The following is a 17,624-nucleotide window of genomic DNA, read 5'->3' as shown; positions in this document are numbered from 1 at the left end:
ATCTCCGAATCAGCTTTTGGCAAGCGAAACACGTTCCCGACATAATTTGGTGGTACTTAGTGACAGCCACAAAACCATTTTTTCCATAACTGGTAAATTTCCACCGAGCAGCAGCATGAGTAGGATACGTGAAATGTTTTTATGGAGTTATGCGATTATCGTGTGAGGCTGTCAAACCGGAGCCAGAGCAGGATGTACAACATGACACAGATTAAAACCTCTGGGCCTGGGGCTTTGAGTCACACCTCTGCTCTGTGTGTACAGTATGTGGAGATCGCATGCTCTCCCCATGCTTTGGGGTTTCTTCCTTCCAGGCTAGTTGGCATCTCTAAACTATTTATAATGTGTAATCGTGCACTCCGTGTATGGAGACTTCCACATGGAGAGGTTCCAGGTTCTCTGTGACCCTGTGGTACGGAAAATGGTTGGGATGAATTGTTCTGCCATTTAGCGAGCGCACGTACAATGAGAAGGTTTCATCACAACGGATAAAGGTCAGAATAACTGTTTTGATTTGCACTGACCCATGAGAGAGCTGATGAGTGCTGCCTGTCTGTGTCTGTCAGACGGTTAAATCATGTTTTTGTCACTCCTCAAAAAAGTCTCGCAGCATCGTACCGTGTAGCCATAAGCCATTTTACCACTTTTATTCTACACTGTAGTTGACTATTGTTTCTCTCTCTCTCTCTCTCTTTCTTTCTCTCTCTCATTCTCTCTCCCTCTCTCTCTCTCTCTCTTTTCTTCTATTCTTTCAGTTGTGCTGTGTAAATGTAGTCTCTGAGAAGCGGTCATTATCTCTGAATGAATTATCTCCTCGTTCCTGCTCCGACTCCTCTTTTTATGAAGTGTTTGTGTCATTTCATCTGTCATCTCATTACCATCATTTACTCTGCTCTCACTAACTGCTGCTGTTCCCTTTCACTGCTCAAAACCTGTCACAAATCTTGACTCTCCTTTTTACTCTAAAATCATCTGGTGCAATCTACTCTGTCTAACGAAAAGCTTGGGAAAAGATGGATGCTTGAAACATTTCTAATCTTTGCCAGGTCACTTCCTGTGTCTACAGAGGACTCAGACCCCCAGAGCACAACACTGCTTACTGACGTCTTGGCCGGTTAGCTCAGCTGGTTAGAGCGTGGTGCTAATATTTATATTGGAACTATACTTTGTGCCTTATGTTTATTCATTTATTCCTTTCTTCTTTTCTTTTCTTCTAATGGTTTCCACTAGGATTTCCAACACAGACAATGCTGTGGACCTTTAAATAGGAGGCAGCTAATTGAAGCGACTACACTGATTGGGCCATTATCTGAGACATGGAGTGCAATGAAAATCTATATGTGCATTCACCGTGAGCGCCAGCTTAAGCTTCATGCCATTGACTAGCACTAGGCCGATTAAACTGTCATTTAGGAAGCGTACTGGGAATAACCAGCTGTTTGACAAAGAGTTGACACACAAAAACACTGAGTGTTGTGCAGCTGGGTCATTATGTGGAATGATTCTGTTGATTTGGTACTAACTACTCTCATTCATGTTTAAATGAAAAGTCCTCACCTCAGCCAACAGGCATTACTTTACTTCATTTAGCCTAAAGCAGCTCTGGTACATCTGAAATCTTGAAGAAAAAAAAACAAAAAAAAACGCAATTGTATTTCACAAACTGTATCTGTTCAAATTCTGTGCCACGTCTCTATCTAATGCGACGGGAGACTATCTGATCTGTGATGGTGATTAAAGGTAAACTCGCGTGGAGCGTAGACACGCCGTGAGCGAGCACAGCGATCCGAGCAATACGCAGAAGGATTGCCTCATTAGTCACATACAAGAGAATTACTGACATCTTTTATTTATGCAGTACATCAATCCATCCATCTTCTGTACCACTTATCCTACACAGGGTCAAAGGGAGGACACGAGGACACCGTGGAGAGGATGCAAACCCATCAGAAGGTCCGATAACACACCAGGGATAATTTAGACATACCAATCAGTTTACACGTCTTGGACTGAAGGAGGAAACACTGAAACGTAGGGAGAACATGCAAACAACGTACAGCCAAATAGTCATCTACTCAAACATCTTTACAGGAAACGATGTGTTCAATGGATACAGCAGGTCAAGGAGACCCAGTTAAAGCCTAAACCTTAAAGTGCTCACCATTTTAGCTTCCTGTGTTTCTGTTGCACGTCACGAGACAAAACCAACACAGGAACAAAAGGCTTCCTGCTAGTTTTGATCAAGCTGTTCCTTTTTGTTTCTGTTTTCTGGTACCATTTAAAATCTTTACCATTAAAATCTCTCTCTCTCTCTCTCTCACTCTCTCTCTCCCTCTCTCTCTCTCTGTCTCTCTCTCTCTGTCTCTCCCTGTCTCTGTCTCACTCTCACTCTCTCTGTCTCTCTCTCTGTCTCTCTCTCTCTGTCTCTCCCTGTCTCTGTCTCCCTGTCTCTGTCTCCCTCTCTCTCTCTCTCTCTCTCTCTCTGTCTCTCCCTGTCTCTGTCTCCCTCTCACTCTCTCTGTCTCTCTCACTCTCTCCCTGTCTCTCTCTCTTTCTCTCTCTGTCTCTCTCTCACTCTCTGTCTCTCTCTCACTCTCTGTCTCTCCCTGTCTGTCTCTGTCTCTCTGTCTCTCTCTCTCTGTCTCTCTCTCACTCTCTGTCTCTCTCTCACTCTCTGTCTCTCTCTCACTCTCTGTCTCTCCCTGTCTGTCTCTGTCTCTCTCTCTCTCTCACACACACACACACACACACACACACACACACACACACACACAGTGACACAAGTCAGTCATACACAGCTGTGTGTTACTCTTGGTAAACAGTGTGTGGAAATGCTTTCACAACATCCCATAAACCTGGACACCAGATTTTAATTTTATAACCACCATATGAAACTTACTCCCACTTATTACTGCAATCTCTTCTCTAAAGCCTTTAACATATGGACTGGCAGTGATCCATTTAATTTTGGCATAGACCCCCACCCCACCCCTACACACGCGCACACACACACACACACACACACACACACACACACACACACACACACACACACACACACACACTTTATCTTTCACTGTCGTTCTCATCCACACAGACATGATGAAATCGTCCACAGCTGGGATTAATGGTGCATGTACAGTGGATGTCTGGAACACTGTGGATGATTGGTGGCATATTAATCCTCCTACTTTTAGCATTATTCTCTGTATTATCCTCATCATTGCACCTTTGGGTTCAGGGATTAGTTCACATTTTCAGAATGATCCGAAAATAAAGGAATTGCCAGTATTATGACAAAAAAAGTTCACACTCACTTTTGTTAACCTATTATTATTATTATTATTATTATTATTATTATTATTATTATTATATCTTAACCACCCAATTCAAATCTACTAACTTTTATAAGCTTACAATTGAACCAAACCAACAGATTTTCTCATCCTTCTGGTCTAACAGAGGTTTTTTCTTCTTTATAGAACGAATGCTTAAAATTCGAAAAATTTCTGCTAACAAAAGCCTAGAATCCGGTTTTATAATCTTATATTTTGTAGAAAATTATGACCAGATTTAAGATATGTAATCTTGCTAAGATTACTTTTTTTTGTCTTCTCTACTCACCGTTTAAAGACATCCGATTAAACCTCTCAGGGGATGAGTGTGTGGTATAAACAGTGTGTGGAACAAATGACAAGTCGGAACGGAACCAAACTCTCCCCTAACTCCAGAGTTCAGCAGGAAGACTAAACAGCACCTTTAAATGAGTTCCACACACACATTGTACACGTGTGTTATCTTTAGTTACATCAACAAAGCCACATTTCACTCGTTAATCCTGTAACACTGACTCTACACATCACTGGATTGTAACCACTACATTACGTAAATCCATCTGATTACATTCAGCCTGTTGTTTTCAGCATCACTCAGGTTCCTTTATTGTATTTGTACTTATTTTACTAGTTCTTATTGCAACTGTTCAACAGGAAGGAGATTTCATCAGCGCAGGTTGTTTCTCCGTCAGCTCTAAACACAACAGCACATTTGTGCCCAGGCTCTGATCAGCGCTGCAGTGGCCACCGAAGCCGTCATGCAGCTCCAGAGCTCAGGTACAGTATGAGACGCTAAACTTTTCTTTATACACCAAATCATTCTCCTGTCCTGTTCCTTTAACCCAGCTGAATCGTGTTGGCTCTATTTCAGTAATCACAGACAGCAGGGGGATGATGCATGAGATCCCGTGCACGTGTGTTTTATATTCCACCTATTTCCTGACCGTCTTTGCAGGCAGTAAACAGGAAAGCAGTAGGCTTAAGAGGAGCACATTTTCAAATCAAATGAGCTCCTTTCCTTCCTCATCCTGTCTACCAGCAGCTCAGCACCGGGATTTCTTTGTAATAATATACAAATACGTTTTTACATTAATATTCTAGTGGTAGAAATGCCACTACCACTGGATCGCATAAATTACAACAAATGTGTTTATTCTGTCTTCTGTACGCAATCACACGTTCATTTCTGCTCGCGTTCCAGGACTCGGCTCATCGGCTTATCTCTCTAACGGCGAGTCTGATACTTAATTGGTTTTGTAACACGTTATATCAATTATTACTGAAGTGCAATTGTGGACCAAAGTGGCGCGAAAAAATAGCACTAGGGTGCTAGTGTCAGGGCATAATAACAGGGTGCAAACACACTGAACACACATAATGAGCAACATGCTCTGTGTTACTCGTCCACGGAAATACAGCACGCAAATCGTAAGCGTTCACTGAAACGAATTCTTTCACACTTTCGCATATATACAAAAGCGCCATCTTTACATTTAGGTTTTTATTCTTCTCTACATACAGTAACTACATGACACACAAGATACATACTGTGCATATCACTTTTTTTTCTTTCGCACTTCATTATCAGGTCATGTGGTGTATCTGCGGTCGCTTCCAGTCTCCAGTTGCTTAAGGTATCAGATACTCCAGATCTTCATATCAGACCAGTCTTTTTATTATGTTAATATTATTCTAACACAAGGTCAGATCACAAGCAATAATGAACCCTTACTGACTGGCAGCGATATTTGAAATTCAGTAATTCGATATTTGAAATTTCAGTAGACAAGAAATAATCACAGCGATTGTAGAGATGTAACGATACGCAGAATTGATGTCATTAGATGTGATAGATTGGGATGATTCAGTGTTGTCTCAATACAAGACCGTTTTGATACAGCAAAAATAGACACATCCTGAATGTGCATCCAATTAGCTTTCTTATGTCATTTGACTAGGGTGCACGGTGGCTTAGTGGTTAGCACGTTCGCCTCACACCTCCAGGGTTGGGGGTTCGATTCCCGCCTCCGCCTTGTGTGTGTGGAGGCACGGGGGATTCCTCCGGGTACTCCGGTTTCCCCCCCCGGTCCAAAGACATGCATGGTAGGTTGATTGGCGTCTCTGGAAAATTGTCCGTAGTGTGTGAGTGTGTGAGTGAATGAGAGAGTGTGTGTGCCCTGTGATGGGTTGGCACTCCGTCCAGGGTGTATCCTGCCTCGATGCCCAAAGATGCCTGAGATAGGCACAGGCTCCAAAGTTGAGATAAGCGGTAGAAAATGATTGAATGAATGAATGATATTTGACTAAAATTTTAAAAAAAATCAAACCATTTCATGAGACCTCTGATACTGTACATACACCGTATGGCCGAAAGTTTGTGCATCCCTGACCTTTAATACTTATATGTACTTGTGTTTCAGATGTTCCAGATTTATTCCTCCTGTGCTGTTATAATGTGCTCCGCTCATCTGGGAAGGTTTTTCACTAAATGTTAGAGCATGGCTGTGTTCATTTAGCTACAAGAGATCAGATCACAGTAGCTGTTCAATCAGTATTCCAGTTCAGAGTCAGGGCTCTGTGCAGGACACTCAAGTCCTTTCACTACAACATTAATACATCATGTCTTCATGGAGCTCAGGGGCTTTGTGCACAGGGACATCGTCATGCTGGAACAGTGATTTAGTCTTAGTTATAGTGAAGAGAAGCTGTAATGTTACAGCATACAAAGACATTATGTACTATTTAGTGCTTCCGATGTGGTGGCAGCTGCTAGAAGAAGAACCAGTTATGAGTGCGGTGGTCAGGGGGGCAAATACTTTTTGCCATAAAGTGTCTCTCACTTATAATAAAACTGCTTTACCAGATTCCAGGCAGAAGTTTAGGTTTATACATAAACTGTGATAGTTTATTTATACCTAATCAGAGATCCCAACACAGAGGTCTATAACGATCCATACAGAACGTCATTAGCAAAAGAAAGTACACCCCTGTTCCATTCTGTGTGTTTATTTAATCACAGCCTAAATAACACCAGATGAGAGAAAATATCCAGCCTTTCTACTGCCACAATTAATAAGAGAGAAATTGGCAGTCAAGCGTTAATATTGCAATGTACAGGATTAGTTACTCATCAAGAAGCGAGCTATAAAAACAGAACATTTGGTGTTGTGCAGCACTCAGGCGTGTGTGTCTACATCATGTCAAGAAGAAAAGACATCAGCCACGACCTTTCTTCTGCTTCAGTTTTCTCAATTTATTTCCACAACACAGTAAAAAAAAACAACAACAAACACACACACACACACACACACACACACACACACACACACACAAAATTGGTGCTTAACAATTTCAGACTGTGGTTTTAAAAGCCCAGTATTTGTGTTTACTTCAGTAGCCTATATCATAGCAATGACAAACAACGGAGTTTAAAAAAGAACACGTGCTCATTTTAAAAAGAAATAGTGCACATTTTGTGCTCATAGATGCTAATATAGACTCGTATGCTATATATATATTGTTCAAGACCGGTAGATTGAAGCCAGTGGCATAAATATCTCTCAAGGCTGCTCATTTTTCCTACTGAGAGGGAAAATGTGGAGCGATCTATAGCTAATCTATGCTACAGTGCCTAAACTTTTGATTATTCTCTCCATTACACTTTTTACTGTCCATGATACAGCGAGAGGAATTTGATCCATGGGTCTGCTCAGCCAACTACAAAGTCATCAATAGGAGACTGAATAAGCAGAATGCCTCTCACTTATACCCGCTTGTGCAAACATCAATATAACACTTTAGACACAATGAGCATTAACTGACAATTTGATCCAACTATGGAGGAAAGACTTACGGTGAAGGACGTTTACTATACTGTATATTATCCTATTATCTGTGGTCTGAGTTTCGTGCTTCTACTGACCGCCATCGGCTAACATCGGCTTTCATTCCAACTTGTGATTATTTTTTTCTAAACAAATCAAAGCTGGATTTGTGCTGAGAGAGAAAATCACAGTCCTTACAGAACTCAATATATTCTACTACTTAAGTGCAGCAAGCAGGTACTGGTCTCCAGAATCTACCTACACACACAGACACACACACACACACACACACACACACACACACACACACACACACACACCCACACACATGCCCAAACGAACACGCCTGCTATATAATAATAGCATAGAAAATGCTGGAGGTAACAGTGCACCCACCTGGCATGAGGAAATGCATGCATGCCAGAGCAGCTCCAACCTCCTGCCCTGCTGTGCATCATACTTTCAACCCCAGAGGACTGTGGAAGGAAAACAGTGGCAGGTGGAGCTGACAGAGCACAGTGCCAGAGAGAAGTGTCCATGGTGCCATATGCCTTCTCTCCAGACCACTGCCCTTAGACACAGAAGGAGCGTCCACTAGCACGCTGCATGCCAGGATTAGATTAGACTGTGAAATATACCATTGTCCCATCATGCCATCAGTTCTATCAGAAGGCTTCGCTCTCGATATATCTTTACGCTGTTCTTAGTAGACGGGAATATAATATAATCGCACTAGTCACCCAGATGAGGATGGCTTGACTTTTGATTCTGGTGCCTTTCAAGCTCTCAGGTAATAAGAATAAAATGAAAATATATCATTTAAATGTTGAATATACTCCTGTAAAGCTGCTTGTGCAATGTGCATGGTTAAAATTACTATATTAAAACAAATAATTCAATTATTATTGAAATCAGCAGGTACACCAGGTGTTTTATTGTACATGAATTAATCATTTACAAAATGTTACTGAGTACTTTTAATAAACTACATTAAACCGTCTCTTATACTGAAAGTGGAGTTTGTTTTTTTAAAACTTAACAATGTTCTCATTCCCAAAACGATGAAAAGTTAATGTTCAACTTGATTTGCCAACCCATCTATGATTAGAATGATGCTTTGTTGTTTTGTTCTGTCCACAGAAATATTATACGATATACAGTATGTTAGGGATGCTAAGATACGAAAGCATGCCAGCTGTCAACATATGAATGTGTATGGAAAATAAATGGTTTTAATTCAGGCATAACAGCTTTAACGCTTACGTTTAAACCATGATTGGACCCCATGTTTATCTACAACAACTCCATTTAAATACATGACACAATAAGGGCGATAAATACTTTCTAAAACACACAATTGCCAAACCTTTCACTTTTGACTCAGATCAAGATCAGATCCAAATACACACACACACACATATATATATATATATATATATATATATATATATATATATATATATATATATATATATATGTATATATATATATATATATATATATATATACACACACACACACACACACACACACACACACACACACACACAGTACATAGCTGAGCTCAGTAAAATGTTCTAGCCCACTGGTCCCCAACCTTTTTTTCGCCGTGGGGGGTGGCGGCTTAAAATTAATAATTTAAATTTAATTGTATTTAAACATGCCTTTTTAACTCACTACAACACTAAATCAATGAGAACCCTGAGCTTGTTTCTTTACAACGAGACGGTTCCATCTGGTTCCACAACCGAAGTGTGTCGCTTATGTCCAGTTTATTCCGTTGTCTTGTTTTGAGTTTCTAACTTTCTAACGACGTCTGTTTCGTGCTCATTTTTGCTAATTTGTGGGTTAAATTTGAGCAAACACAATATACACGTACACCATGCACTGTTAAACATGACAAAGTACCGGTGAACAGAGAGAAGAGCGATACACACCTTCTCTCTCCACCAAAGCTACAACACCACTGCCGCTCGCAGCCGCTCAGCTCCAGACGTCACCTAAACCCGGTCCGATATCATGATATTTTGCGCATGCGCGGTATTGGTGCGGCTTTAGGTGACGTCTCTCAGCTCCCGGTTAACCTCTCGTCTATGGAAAGTCGCACAAACCCGAGAAAAATACACCGCAGTAAATAAAATGGAAATAATTTAATGTTCCTTGGGCGGCCCGGTACCATTTGGTCCTCGGCCCGGGGGTTGGGGACCACTGATCTAGCACATTCTTGATGCAAATTAATAGCAGCCTTACTTTTTGCCTACATTCAATATTTCCATTTAAACAAAAAGAACTTGGTGCCAACAAGGATGCCTCAGCCACCAAGACTAGTCCTACTTGTTACTAATGTGTATGCCAGACATACTGTACACTTAAAATATACTTCAAACTGGAAGGAAGCTATTGAAATAAAGTTGACTTTGCTGTGAGCTTGACCTGACTGGATCAATTCCTAAAATCGAATCGGTTCATGCGCTGGTTACAATGACAATTCTTTATGCATCCTACAATTATTTAACCATCTATTATATCAGGTTAATTTCAGACGAGTGCATAGATAGTCACCACCGCACTGGTCATTCATTCCAGATTTTTTCTGCAGTACACTGGAAAACCTGCTGGATTTTGCTTTAAATTCTGTGAAAGCCTAGACGGACTGATTGATCACGTAGAGGCATTAAAGATCCAATAAAAGACCAGAGTGAGATCATTAATGACTGAATTTACTTTAGTTGTAGTGGAAATGCATAGCTGTAACTCGGTCTCGGATCAGGTTTGAGATATATAGCCAGGTTCTGGTCAGTGGGTGTGTTGTGGGTGTCTGGGTATTGAAAGGCCATGGTAGAATAAAAGAATTATCAGAACAAGGACCAACAACGCACCATTTTGTGTCTCCCTTGCCGGGCTGTGTAGGTGTGTAGGTTCTCCACAGTAATCCGAACCCCTTTCTCTTTGTGCTGCCGATGCTCGCTCACTAACTGCAGTGCATTCGGTGTGTATGAGCTCAGAGTGCTGCTTCTCTCCAGGAGGTGGTGAACTGTGTCTGGAGTGTCTAATGAAGAGTGGTAATGAGGAGATGTGTACTGGTTCTGTCCACCCACTGTTTGCAAAGTATGAAATGTCCAGCTCATAGTCAGCTGCAGAGCCACATGAAGGTGACAAAGTCAAACACCTGCTTGTTGTCCCCTGGGTATCCATCAAAAAGCATTTCTCATGTAGGACTGGATGATCTCTTCTCCACTAGACCACATCCCTGATGCCCATGTTAGTGTAGTGCAGTGAGCAAGGAGATTTATCGTGGTGTTATCAGGTAGTGGAGTAGAAATATAGGGAGCAACTGAAGTAAGTAATCCTGCAACCTCTCTGGCTGGGCTATGATCAGTTGATTATTGTCTATGTACAACACAAGTTGGACTTTGGCTATTGCAAATGGCTGGAAGGTTCCTTGAGCGTGTCTCGAGTGTGCCATGCACACCGTTCACCAACATCCTCTCACATACTTGAGGAGTCACAAAGTCAAGGACAAGTTTATTGTTCAAAATAGCATCCAAAATTCTAACTCCTATTCAGCTACTAAATGGTTTAGCTCCCATGGACCTAGCCAGTCTTCTAACATGCTGCAATCCATCACGCTCTTTGAGATCACAAAACTCCAGACGTCATGTAGTTCCCAGAATATCAAAGTCTACTAAATGCAGTAGAGCATTTTCATATCTAGCTCCTAAACTTTAGTCTTCCTGATAGGGTTCGGGGCTCAAACCCAGTCTCCCAGTTTAAATGTAGATTAAATCGTATCTCTTTAGCCAGACATACAAATAATGCATCCCACAACCTTGTGCTCCAGTAAATCTGCTTAACTGCTCATTATCATCTACTGCTTGCTTATACTGTATTATGAACAGCAGCAATGTAATTCCTCTCCACTTGCTTCTCTTTATCTATCCATCCTGAAGCATATAGAGATTGTTCCAGCTCCAGTTGTGTTCCACTTCATGAAAATTTCAGACCTCTAAGAGAACAGGCATCCCTGAGAGGATCCCAAGGCATCTAGACATGCACCAGCTCCGGTTAAGTTCCATTTCATGAAGATTTCAGATGTTTGAAGAGAAGATGCCAAAACCCATGAAGACATTGAGGAGAACAACCTCATCACCTCAGGCTGGCTCATTAGGGGAAAAGAGGGATAAATGCAAACAACTCTACATAAAAATGTTAGGTTCTGTAAAGCTGCTTTAAGACAATATTCATTGTTAAAAGTGCTATACAAATAAAATTCAAAGTAGATTTGTAAAGTTTGTCATGACAAACTTTGATGTTGGCTTTGACAAGGACGGTGTTTATTGGAGGCGAGTGGACATAAGTATCAGTGTTATGTTTGGAGTCAAAGTGGACAGAAATCTAGGGTGCCAAAACATTTGGAGGCAAGTGGAGACATCATCAGAATACCCATGAGGAAGTTCCCCTCATTGTTCTGAGTGTTTTGATATGTCACATGTCCATGTTGTAAAAAGTTTTTTGATTTTGCATGTTTTGGGGCGGGGCTGCGGGACAACCGAAAGGCCAGTCGGTACATCACTTTAAAATTTTGTTCAGAGTATCACCCTAAAGGAGCTGGACAAGTTTGGTGTAGACAGTACGAAAGCTTGCCGAGTTATAAACCTTCAAAGTTTATAATGGGAGTCTATGGGAAAAAGGCCACTTTGAGACCCGGTACCGGAAGTACCGATACTCGGATCACTTAGAAAAGTCACATCAACAGACATCAGACCGGCGTCTACAACATATCTGAATTTGGTGCATGTGGCTCGAAAGCCCTAGGAGGAGTTACTCTTGATAAATTTTTGTCTAAGCTTAAATAGGAAAACAGAATGTCGGCTTCTACAAAGCGACATCATAAATGAATTGAAGAGATCTGAAGCCTTGTTTTATGGGCAGTAGTCAATCACTTCATTGTTTTGCCCCTGGATGACCCTCAAAAAGCATTTCTAAAGACATGAATACTACACACACTGACTTGGATTAAGGTGATCTCAGTAAGATAAGAACATAAGACACTATAAATAAAAACAAAGCTTAGGAACAACACGAGTTTGGAGTATGGGTTATTTAAAGAAAGTGTGTGGTTGTGAACAGGTGTGCTTGATTAATGGTGCAGAGAAGAATATGAGTTGTTTAAGTGTCAGGATCAGCCTTGTGTCATGGGCTTTCTGGTTCTCTTCACTTGGGTGAGGAGTCTCAGTGGTGACAGGTGCTGCCATGGACGTGCCAGTATTTAAGCAAGCCAGAAATGTAATACATGAGATGTACTTGGCAGCGAATTTACATGTGTCACTGAAAACAAACCAGGAGCTTTGAGCCAAAAGAAGGAGCATAAAAAGCAGCTTTTTTATATATAGAAATGTCCAGCTAGAAGCACTACTGCTGTCAAAAAACATTAATTATTATACACTTTATGGAAGTGTTAAATGCGTAGCTTTTTTTGTACTTATTCCTTCCCTACAATGAGCCAATGTCTCGACATGCAAAGAAGTTTGACCTTTAACATGATTAAGTTGTTCAATGAATGAAGGAAGGAATGAAGGACTGGTGTTGGAGTATATGGACTATATTCATGCCCAGTGTTCCCAGTAGAAGCTCCAGACACTGCAGCCCTGACCAGAATAAAGCAGTTAGTCAATTCTGTGAATGGATGAACGATAATGATTGAATATAAATGACAAAATGGCATCCGCTAATGTAACTCTGATTAGTAGATAGAGCTACCATGTGCTACACCGATATCTTTGTATAACTGACCAGCAATATAGGTTTTTGGCTGCAGCACCGGATCATCGTAACACTCACTGCCATCGCAATCTTTCTAATATCTTTCTGTCACTGCCTTTGTATTTATTGTTCCAACTTTTGTTCTTATTTTTAAAGGATACATTTCTGGGGCTGCCTACAACATGCAGAGAAGCAGGAATCTCATTCGGTTACACATACAGTCAGGTCTATAAGCATTTAAATGGTGACACAATTTTTGTAATGTCGCCAAAAGCCATGGACAACATCACACACTGAGTTTTCTGTCTCTCAGATGTTTTGCTAGGTCTTTATTTCAGCACCTTCGTCTTTTTGACTGACGTAGCCATTCGAGAACATGACAGTACACTTCTTGACTTTAGAAACTTTTGGGTTACTTTTGTGGGTCATTATCTATCTGCCCTATGGAGTGCTGACCTATCAGTTGATTAAATCTCAGCAGAAAGTCAATATAGTCAACAACTGACTTAGTTTCATTGGCATCCAAACATGCCGTAACACTGTCTGCCATGTTTGACACTGGATCACGAGCCCTTCCTTTCCTTCCCCTTGGTTTCAATTCTTTCTGTTTCTGATAACAGTGTTTTGTATTTTGAGGTAATCTCTATGTGTATCATGAAAGCATCTCTTGATTGTAGACTTGGTGATGAAATTAATACCTCCTTGAAAGTGTTCGTTACTTCGTTACATGCTGTGAAGGGGTTTTTCTTCAGCCATGGAAAGAATTCTGTCATCATCCACTTTTGTCTTCCACGGTCTTCCAGGCCTTTTGCTCTTGCTGTGTTCACCAGTACAGTCCTTCTGATTTCTGATTTGTCCACTTCTAAAGTTTCTCCAATCTCTTTGATTGTTTTTTTTGTTTTTTTTTGGGGTTTTTTAGCCCTGCGTAGACACTTTGGTGTCTTTGGTCTGCATATTGGGAGTCCTATAAACAGCTAAAGCATGAAAATTCCAGACTTGGAAGCCACTCCAGGTCTTTTAACTCCTTAATCTGTCATGAAGTAACGAGCAAACACTTCACACCCGCCCTTGAAGCGGCTTATTAGTCTTTTGCCCAATTACATTTGAGCCAGTGAAAATAGAGACTTTGTTAAAAAACAAATGGCTGCAGTTCCTAAACTCCTAATGCAATATATTTTTGTTAAACCACTTAAACTAAAAGTCACAGCTTCATTTCAAATCCATTGCGGTTGCGTACAGAGACTACGTATAATATTAATGTTCTACAATAACACTTAAATGATTCCATATTTTTTGTCACTGCTTACACATGAAGCTGAAATGCATTTCATCCTTTTTCCACCAAAATTAATGAAGTAAAGAGGTAAAGACTTTGTGTGTCTCCAGGAGCAGCTCCCTATAATTATGTGTAATTAAGGTGCTGCAGTCAAGACAAATTACAGGCAGCATCCCATGCTGCATTTGCCGTTATCTAACAGGGTGGATAACCCTTATGAGCATTTTCTTATACATGGACACACATGGAGGTTCATTTTCATTACCAGCAACCCACAACGAATGCACCTGCTTTCAAAGACACAAACTAGAAAACTACCTAATGTGAACACCCATTGTAGGGTTTAATATTATTTGTGAAAGATAATGTGAAATGAATTGATTATCGCTTATTTATTTTTTGTCGCCGTATATATAACGGGCATCACCAAATGGTGGACCGCGGTCTGATCCGGACCGAGTGACGGGTCTGCCCGGACCAGTTAAAATTCTAATATTATCATATTAAGCATCTCCTTATTATAATCTAATATTATAAGATTATAAGCTCTTTGATATTAATAAAAAGATAAATCTTTCGTTAATGCGCAGTCTATCTAATTATTACGACAGGAGCCAACCTAAAAACAGATTGTTTCTGTTCCATACTCCAGAGCAGAAGGTGGCAGTAATGCACCTAATTACACTGGCAGGACAATTAAGATTCAGACTGCTGGCAGGACAGTTACATGTCCATTTCTCTTACTAGGAACGGAAGATGGAAAGGGAGTAAGGAGAGGTGGAAAGGAGAGAGGAAAAAGGGAGCTGCTCAAAGCTCTGCACTTTTCTTTTATTCAGTAAATTCTGCCCTGTTCTATTTTACCTGCAATGTCCTTTTGCCTAAAGGTTCCTGTGTTTAAACATGTAAATGTTTAAAAAAGGGGCAGCTCAAAAGTCTTCTGTTTCATTTTTTTCTTAAAGATTAAAAGCACTTTTATTTTATTCAGAAGATTCTGAATGTTTTACATTACTTGACATCTAGGCCCTGAGTTCAGGCAGCACAAAGCTGTGTTTGTACTTTTTATTTATTTTATTCAGAAGAAATTCAGTGTTTGTTGTCTGTTACTTGACACGTAGTAAAGACAACTACAGGATTGTTTTCCGTTCAAGTGCCAGACAAGTTCAGACCTTGAAAACACTTGAAATTTAACAATAAATTATATAGAAATGTATGTGCGTTATCGATTTCATTAACACTATTTCATTGCACTTAAAATAGTGCAATGAAATAGTGTTAATAGTGTTAGTGTTACTAAAAATAGTGAAAATAGTTAATAGTGTTAGTGTTACAAAAAATAGTTAATAGTGTTACTAAAAATAGTGTTACTAAAAATAGTTAATAGTGTTAGTGTTACAAAATAGTGTTACTGTTTTGGATGTGTTTACGGGTGCGTTATCATCTTGAATATGACATCATTGTTTGGAAACAATGATGTCATATTCAAGATGATAACGCACCCGTAAACACATCCAAAACAGTCCAGGAGCACCAGTATGAACTCCAGCATCTCAAGTTCAATCAGATGATGTGAATATCATTTATGACAGCCACATGTAGAAGGTCACTGTCATTCAAACTCAGACACAGTGATGAATATTTTTATTTTTAGTACAGTCAATATGCACATGGAGCACTTACTGTACTGTATATACGTACACTCTTCAATCTAAGTGTGAGTTTACACTCGGCTCTCTTCACACACACACAGCTTGCTCATATAAAGGTGCATTATTTAAAATGTTAAGCTAATAAACATTTGTTTCTTTAAATAGTAAACCATACAATAACCCAGAAGGATCAGACAGGATAAATAAAATGCAGTACGTGACTTCTACAACAAATGGTTTAAATTAAATAAACTAAATTACTAAATGCTAAGAATAACATAAAAAAAATCTGGTTTATTTATTCATGGGTTTTGTGCATGAAAATTGAGAGCATTAACTATGAGATAGTAAATAGCTTGAGATCTTCCGAATCCTGCGACAACGAGCTACAACAACGTATGGCCTGCATGAAGGAAAGTATTTTAGAGTTTCTGTAAAGTCTTACAACAGCTAGCTTAGTCAAATGGTGTTAATAGCCTATAGTGTGAGCTTTAACAAAACTCATCATGAAAGCAGACACAAGTTTTGTGGTTATATTTTGATGATAACAGCCTTTTTCTTCATATTTGCATGAGCCTTGGGGGTTGCACTGTTCAATATTTCATAAGACAGTCAAAGGTTGCTTTCATGCTAGGGTTCTTTTTTTTTTTCTCTCAGCTGCACCAAATAACTGGAGTGTTTTTTTTTATATGTATATATATATATATATTTCCAGACCAAACAGGTCACAAGTTGGGATCAAGCAAGAAAAAAAAGGAGGAAGGAGGATAAAATAAGATGGTGCCAGTGAATATTATCATGGTAGTGAGCAGTATAACAAGAGTTACCACATACTAAATAGAATATTCAAACTTTGTTAAAATAAATACATACATACATACATACATACATACATACATACATACATACATACATACATACATACATACATACATACATAATACTGCCTTACAGTCATACAATCAGCTTCTCATACCTTGAAATTCTGTCTCTGAAATGACAGTAAATCTTATCACTGATAATAAAAAATCTAATTCAGATTGCAAGCTAAGCTAATCGCTGCTACCGCTAGCTAGGACTAGTACAGGCCCGGTTAGGTTTCCATATCACTAAAAGGCTCTTTTTCTGAAGTGTGAATAGGGTGAATGCAGTTTACTGTACGTAAGTACACACTCACAGACACTGAACAGGTTATTTCACTGTCACTCTAATTTCTAAGGAACTTAGCAGAAGTGGAAAAATCCCCAGAAATTGTCAGAAATTTCATGGTCACCAGAAGAAAGGTGTCAGTGGAGTGGGATGGAGGGCATGAAAGAAAACTCTACTTCTTTCACCAAAATGGATTTCAAGCCTCATTACTGATTCCTGCATGAAAACATTAAACTGCTGCCACCTGTTCTGTGGGAGAGCCAATATGACCATGTGCACAACTTTTCTACACACACACACACACACACACACAATTATTAATACAGTTCAATAATATTATGCATATATTAAAATCTTTAACTTCAGTCCCTCATGATTTTTTTTTCCCCATATTGTTGCTTGAGGACTTGCCAAATGTCCCCACGAGGTCAAAAATGTCAAGTCAAGACAATTCAATTTCATTTCTCGAGCACTTAACAATGGACATTGTCACAAAATAGCATAACAGAAATATTTATATTCAGCTTGTCCATAACGAAGAAGGCAAGGGTTAGAGTTTTAAGGAAAAACTCAGTGGAATGATATAAGGTAGGAACCGTAACTCAACGTAACCAGACTCAACCCAACCTTG

The 17,624-nt window shown here is 39.8% G+C and overlaps 1 protein-coding gene across 2 annotated transcripts in view; it reads right to left on the bottom strand.

Moving 5' to 3' along the window:
• grm8a (glutamate receptor, metabotropic 8a) overlaps window positions 1-17,624 on the bottom strand; it is a 209,382-nt gene that overhangs the window by 160,389 nt on the left and 31,369 nt on the right. The gene's annotated exons all lie outside the window — the stretch shown is intronic.

This window comes from Tachysurus fulvidraco, chromosome 19 (genome assembly GCF_022655615.1).
Source record: "Tachysurus fulvidraco isolate hzauxx_2018 chromosome 19, HZAU_PFXX_2.0, whole genome shotgun sequence".
In the NCBI taxonomy this organism is placed as follows: Eukaryota; Metazoa; Chordata; class Actinopteri; order Siluriformes; family Bagridae; genus Tachysurus; species Tachysurus fulvidraco.
The sequence above is the reverse complement of the archived record's forward strand: the minus strand, read 5'-3'. Positions and strand labels throughout refer to the sequence as shown.